This window comes from Glycine max, chromosome 3 (assembly GCF_000004515.6).
Source record: "Glycine max cultivar Williams 82 chromosome 3, Glycine_max_v4.0, whole genome shotgun sequence".
NCBI classification, from domain to species: Eukaryota; Viridiplantae; Streptophyta; class Magnoliopsida; order Fabales; family Fabaceae; genus Glycine; species Glycine max.
The window spans coordinates 4,530,405-4,538,040 of record NC_016090.4 but is presented as its reverse complement, the minus strand read 5'-3'; positions in this window follow the sequence as shown (position 1 = coordinate 4,538,040).

Here is a 7,636-nt window from a genome sequence, read left to right as displayed (position 1 = left end):
TCCACAAGGGATGTACCCTCCCTTGTTCTCTTTGAAAACCCAAGTGGATGTACCCTCCACTTGAACTGATCCACAAGAGATGTACCTTCTCTTGTTCTTAGTATAGCAATCCCCAAGTGGATGTACCCTCTACTTGTACCACAAAGGATGTACCCTCCAATGTGTTGGGACAAAGAATTCTCAGGCGGTTAGTCTTTTGAAATCTTTTTCTTAAGGGAAAGGGAAGAATCAAAAGAATTCTCAGGCGGGGTCCTTTGAATTCTCTTGGAAAGGAAGAAGAGAGACACAAAAGAATTCAGGCGGTTAGTCCTTCGTTCTTTTGGCAAAGGGAGAAGAGAATGAAAAAGATGAATAGCACAAGTTTTTGAACAAAGAACTTTTCTTGGAAGAGAAAGTTTTGAACAAAAACTTTTAGAAAGATAAAGAGAAAAAGAATCAGAAAATTCTGCAGAAAAAGTTGAAAGATATTGAATGATGTTGAGAGAAGATTGAAAGATAGATGATTATGATCAAATCTCTTTTGTTTCATGCCAAAGTCACATATTTATAATTTCTTGATGACTCAAATCAAAACTTGTAACTCTTGGCAATTTCTTTAAAACTAATTACTTAAAAAGTTAGGACTTTTGAAAGAATCTTCATAAACAAGTCACTTGAAGAATTGTGACTTTTGGAAATGAATTTTTTGAAATTAGTCACTGGTAATCGATTACCATTAAGGTGTAATCGTTTACACATCAACAGATGTGACTCTTCATTTTGAATTTTGAAAATCTTAACGTTTTAAAACACTAGTAACAGATTACATGATTATGGTAATCGATTACAGCTTTGTAAATCAGTTTGAAAAACAATGTTGGCTACTGATAATCGATTACCAAAGAGTAAAACTCTTTGGTAATGATTTTGTGAAAACTTCTTGTGCTACTCATTGTTTTGAAAAACTTTTTAGTACTTATCTTGATTGAGTCTTCTCTTGATTCTTAAATCTTGAGTCTTGAATCTTGATCTTGATTATTCTTGAATCTTTGCTTGAAAACTTTTCTTAACTCTTGATTCTTTGACATCATCAAAATAACCTTGGAAGACATTGCTTCCACAGTCATGTTTCTATTACATACAAGAAAAAGTCTAGTTTTGAAAACTTTGATTTCCTTTCCATGTTTTTTGTCTTAAGGGTACAAACAAAAATTGACAAATCTCACCTTATTAGTATCAACCTCATCCATCAGTGGAACTTGTCTATCTAGTTCCTATATTTGGTACATAAATAATGAACTTAAATGTGGGGGAAAACACAAAAAAAAAAAAAAGAAAAATGGTTCATATAATTATATTGAAACCGTGTCTGGAACAACATTCAACATATACATGTCATGCAAAAGACAATAGTAAAAACTTCAATCTCTCTGGTTGCAATTGGTAAAAGTTACTTGTCTATCTCATCTTATGTGCGACACCTTCTACCCCTCAAATATATATTAATAAAGGAATAAAAATTCAAATATTAATTAAAAGTATTTTTTAAAACATTTTTAAATACAAGCTTTTCAAATGGGTAAAAGGCTCACATTCACTTTCTTCTACATCATATTCAAACTTGTCCAAATAAATAATAAAGTCATCTCGACTCAAAGAAAGTCATATAAGTCTCATACAATTAATATAGAACCTATATCCTAATGTCACATCCTATCAGAGCGTGGTGTTCCCGTGTCCTCTAGCATGAGGTTCTTCATAGTCATCCACCTATTCATCTGCTCCCCCGAACACAAAGTTCAAGATCATCACAGGATCCAAACACAAACAGCAAACTGGGAGTGAGTTATCACATTGCTAACTACTAGAGAGAAACAACACAACATATAGTAGTCAAATACAATTTACTTAGCATATCTCACATTATTTCATCATTTTGTCATTCATCAATCACACTTTTCATCCATCAATCACACATTTCAATCATCAATCATTATACACAGGAATCACACACTCCAATCAAAACATAATAATACATCAATTTCATAATAAACAATTAGCAAGCGTATGCGACAGTTATGCTAAGACTCAAGCCTATATGCAATGTGGTACCATGTTAGTGAAAAACCATCCTGGGGCGCTTAGGAATACATAACAAGACACACCACACAATGAGTTTGTCAGGTCACTCTCACTAAGTAAGATCATAGGGAGACCAGTCAGGGTCACGATGTTTTGCGAGAATGCTCCAACCATATGGGATCAACATAGGCTTAAAGGAGCACTTAAACCCGGTGACCCCCAAGGCCTACACTCCGAAGAGTCCGTCAGGGCCTCTCCCTCCTGATTCAGGTCCAACCCCTAAAATTATTTTAGCACACAGACTCTATCTATGAACTGTACAAAACACACGACTCCTCAATTGTTCTCAAAATAATTTTAACTCGTCGCCCTTTAAGGGTCTTATCATTAACTCGTCGCCCTAAAAGGGACTTAACATCAACTCGTCGCCCTAAAAGGGACTTAGCATTAACTCTTTGCCCTTGAAGGGACTTATGATCGTGTGATTGTACAATTCATAGTTCACAACTCAATGCACATATATATCTCAATCATATACATACTCAATTTATCGCATACACTTAATCCCAATCACAATGGTATAATCTCAATTTAACATGTTATCACACCTCATGAATCATGTACACTTTACCTATGAACTATGCAATACACACATCTACTCAATTGTTTTCAAAATCATTTTAACTCGTCGGGTTCCCACAATGGATCCCATCACAATACTCGTCGCCCTTAAAGGGTCTTACAATTGTGTGATTGCACAGTTCATAGTTCACAACTCAATACACACATCTCATCTCAATACACATGTATTTCATCATCCGTCACATATTCAATTTATCACATACTCACAGTTTGAATCATCATTTCATAACCTCAACATAACAATTTATACAAAAGATTTCATCACAACATGGGGTGTCAAATCCCTGAAATAGTTTCTCACAATTATATCAAAATCAATTAATCAAATTCATGGGTTAAACACAAAGACATCAAGAGCACTCAAGTTTATCAATCAATTCTCATCAGGACATCAATTGGTACATAGAACACAATAATATTATATTTATAATCATAAAGAGAAAATTATAATTCAATAAACATCCCAAAATAAACCCAACTTTAGTTCTCTAAGGATCCCTACACATGTTCATTATAATCCCCAATTGCGATAAACTCATCTCTTACCTCTGAGCGGACTCACGTGTCTTCAGCCAACGATAGTAACATCTATAGCGGTTCCCTGAGATTCCTTCAGTTATTCCTCCGACTGCTCCGATAGAATTCCCAAATGTCAGAGAGACGGAGAAGAGATTGAAACCTTCACTTGTACTGTCTTCATGAGATTCTTTTTTCTCCCTCCAAGAATATTATCTCGAAAATCCCAACGGTGTAAGTGTGCGCAATTGAATTTCGAACAACATATCCAAATTTCATGAAAATCCAACGGTTAACGAAATCGGGATCATAGTTTTATCGAGACAGTTTTGGGTTTCTGCGGGAAATTGAAATGCTACAATGCGAAGGGTTTTCCTCTAAGCTCAGATATGATTTTGAAATTCCCAACGGTGAGAATGTTCAAAATTGGGTTGCGAACATGGTACTCAAATTTCACGACGATCCAACGGTGAACGAGTCCGAGATCGTTGTTTTTCTGAGATAGGTTTGGTGGGCTGCGAGAAAAAGAAAGAGGTTTGAGAGGAGAAGGAGAAAAACGAAAATGAGGCCAAAAAGAGGCACCTAACTTAACATAACTATTTATACCTAGGGTATTCAGCCTATTATTTGCTCTATATTTATTTATTTATTTATTTTATAAAAACAAACTCTATTTTATTTTCTATCTAACAAATAAATGAAATATCCTTTTTATTTTCTCTCAAATTATTATTTTAATTAATAATTATATCTCCTTATTTATTTATTTATAAAATCTCATCATTTTTCTAAAACTCTATTTATTTATAAATAACAATTCTTTTTAAACTAGATTACAAAAATTGGGATGTTACATTATGCATTTCATACTCTTTCCTGAATCGAATTGATTCTTACGCAAAAACTAGATCAAAGGCTGACAGGCAGAGAATAAGCTTCCATGCTACCATTGTGAAAGTCAAATTTCTCAAAGAGAGGAATGGCTCTATCTTTCCCAAGAAACAACTTAAATGCCAAGTACCATTCTAACATATAAGATCCTTGGCTCCGGGCATATGAGCATTGAGTATAAAGATAATTAGTCAAAATATTGACCATAATTTGAACAATGAAGATAAAAGATTGATGGAAAGGGCACAAAGAAGATAGCTTACAGAAATGGAGAATTTAGAAGAAGAGAAAAATAATTTTTTTGGATTCTATGTGAACATTGTTTGCATTTTTTAAGAAAAATGGATCTAAAACAAAATATATTACTGTCATTACTGTGCCCTACCATTAAAACACTGAGCAAGGAACACAAGAAGCTCTGGATCACAATATCCCTTTTTATTTGGAAATCCATTTCCCTGCACATACACATAAATTGAGCCTATGTGAGTATGGAGAATAAAGATTAGATAAGAAGAGATATTGGAAAATAAGAGGAAGAATTAAAGGAAAAGGATAGAAGAGAACATAACATCAAAGATTTAAATAATAAAAGTAGCCCAAGGAATAAAAAGTTAATATGCCTCTAGATGAAAATTTAAAATATATATAGAACACAGAGTTTAGAATCATATGAAAAGGGTGAAATATGATAGAAATGCACAACCTCAGCCTAAAAAGTACCACCTCAAGTCAACTAGAAACTTTGATCCACCTATAAAGCAAAATCATTGTTAAACAAATCAGATTAAGGAATAAAAAAGAAATCAAACATTAAAGTTAAACATACCATATCACAATAGTATGTTTAATGTATTCATTTGTGTATTCTTTGTTCTTGTTAATATAGCCTGACATTTTGGAGGATTTATGTACTATCAAACTTTGGCAAATAGAAACAAGTAATAATATCCAGATCGTAAAGCATAATACACATTTATGGCAAGAGCTTACATTAATGTGAAGAATGACGACATGTGAATATATTTCTTAGCAGCTTAATGAGGAAGAGCAATCCAATTCCCTCCAGTGCCATGCTTCTAGATGTACTCCTTTAGCTTTGAGTCTTATTTTGTTGACCATGGTCCAAATAGTAGATTCAATGTCGATTTTCTAGTGTTAATTGATCAATAATATTGATTTAACATTGCATATATTAATTAGTACTAATAAAATAATGGTCACTAGGGACATTTATCAAACACTTCAAATGCAAAACATGAGGAAATAGGAGGTTTTGGAAAAATTATATAAATAGAATTTGAGTTTTAATGGAAGAGGAAAGTCATACACGAACCTGATTTTAATTTAGATTTTCTAGAACTTGAAGATCAAAATGAAAAGACAAATGCGATTAAGAGAGAGAGTGTGCGACATTATGAGGCTTTTGTAGAATTAGATTTAAATAAAATATTTAAAAATTAAATTTGAAAAGTTTGAAAAAGAAAATAAATAAATAAATAAAAATAAGTAAAAACAATGAAACATTATGTCTTTTACAAGGAACAATGTCACAATATCATTAATAAAAAAATGTTGCAATCTCATTTTAGAAAAAAAAATGTTAATCTATAGTAACATTTGTTTTTTTTTTTTATAAAAAAAAAATATACAACAACGTTTGGCACCATCTATAACAACATTTATTTTTTTCAAAAAAAAAATGTTGAAAAGAAATGTTGAATTCATCTATGACAACATTTTTAATAAATGTAAGTAAGAAAATATTGCTAAAGGGGCTGAAATTCATCTATCACAACAATTTTAATAAATGTTACTTAGCAAATGTTAATGGGATCAATTTCTTACATTTTATAACTGTTAACCAAAGAATGTTGTTAAAGGTCACATGCAAGGTTGACGCAATAATCAATGAGGCCCAAAAGAAATTTTAAAAGAAATGGATTACTTAATATGTTATGTTGAGTCTTTTTAATAATATATGTATCCTTTTTATTAACATATGAAACTTTTTTACTTTATAAATATTAATAGTAAATTTTTTTTGTCGGTGAATCTAAAGTGTAGACTTTAGTTCTTTACCCTAGATCGGACCTATCCAATGCGTTAAAAGAGAATTGTAGCCTCCTGATTCTTGTTGTGTATGTTAATTGTTTGGTGCTCAGTTACGTAATTTTGTGTTGCTGGTTTCTTATCCACCTCTCAGTTATATGTTGATTGGTTGCCAATATGTTAACACAGACAAGAAGAATGGTCCCTCAGCTATTAAGGGCTTATTTAGGTGTAGTCCCTCAGCTATTAAGGGCTTATTTAGGTGTAAATTTTTCTAGTAGCACTTTTAGAAAAAGAAAATAAAAAAAAAAAATAAACTTTTTTATTAGTTAAAATGAATTTTTTATTAATTAATTTATAAATATCATCTCATCTTTTAGAGAAATCATATTGATGAATTTCTAAAAATTAATTCATGAAAAACTTATTTTTATTTATGATAAAGTTCATCTCATTTTTTTTCTTTTTATTTTCTTCTTTAAAAGTACTTTTAAATAAGCTTATCCAAACATACCCCTAAATATACTTGTGAAATTGAAAACTATGTTTGTGGACTTTACCTTGTTGAAACCCATTACACAAGTAGAAAAATTATTAATGAAGTAAACCATGTACTTTTCTTCGGAAAAGAGTACGTTAAACATGTGTTTTGGTTTGTAGTTCATTGAATTGAACAGAAAGAAAACAATTGAAAGTGATATGAAAATGAACCGTGCATTTAGAAATGATCATTTTGATATAGTCACTAATTCAATTGTTATGTACTTTTCATCTCACATAAAATAATATTTATTTGAGAACTTGACCCAATAAGTATTGGTTGATTCCTTTTTATTATGTTTTCTATAATTTTATTCTCATGGAGAGACATGAGAATGTGATATTCCTATTGGAAATATTGAAAATTACTCTCTTAATAAACATGAGAATGTGATATTCCTATTTTATTTTATTTTTGACAAAATAATTTATTTCCTTTTTATAGTACTATTTATTTTGAAAATAATAACATTTTTCTCCTTTGAGACAAAAATACTATTTTTTATGATATTCATTGTAAAAATAATTAATTTTTAAAACAAAATACTCGAGTATTATTTATTTCTTTTTAAATATTTTTTCCTTTTCTAATCTATTTTTAAGATTATAAATATTTATATTTGCAATCAAATGATTCTTAAAAATATGATTCCTTCTAATACAATATAATTACGTGAAACAAATGTCCATTTAAGTATTAATTATGTATTTTATTTTAGGTTAAATTACTCATTTGATTCAAGTGGTTTTTTAGTCCTGATTTTAATTTTCTTTTAGTCTCTATAGTTTGAAAGTGATTTTTTTAGTCTATATCATTTGTATTTTAATTACCTTTTAATTCTTACTACAAAATATATATATATATATATATATATATATATATATATATATATATATATATATAATTAGCTACAAATTAATTATAAATATCAAT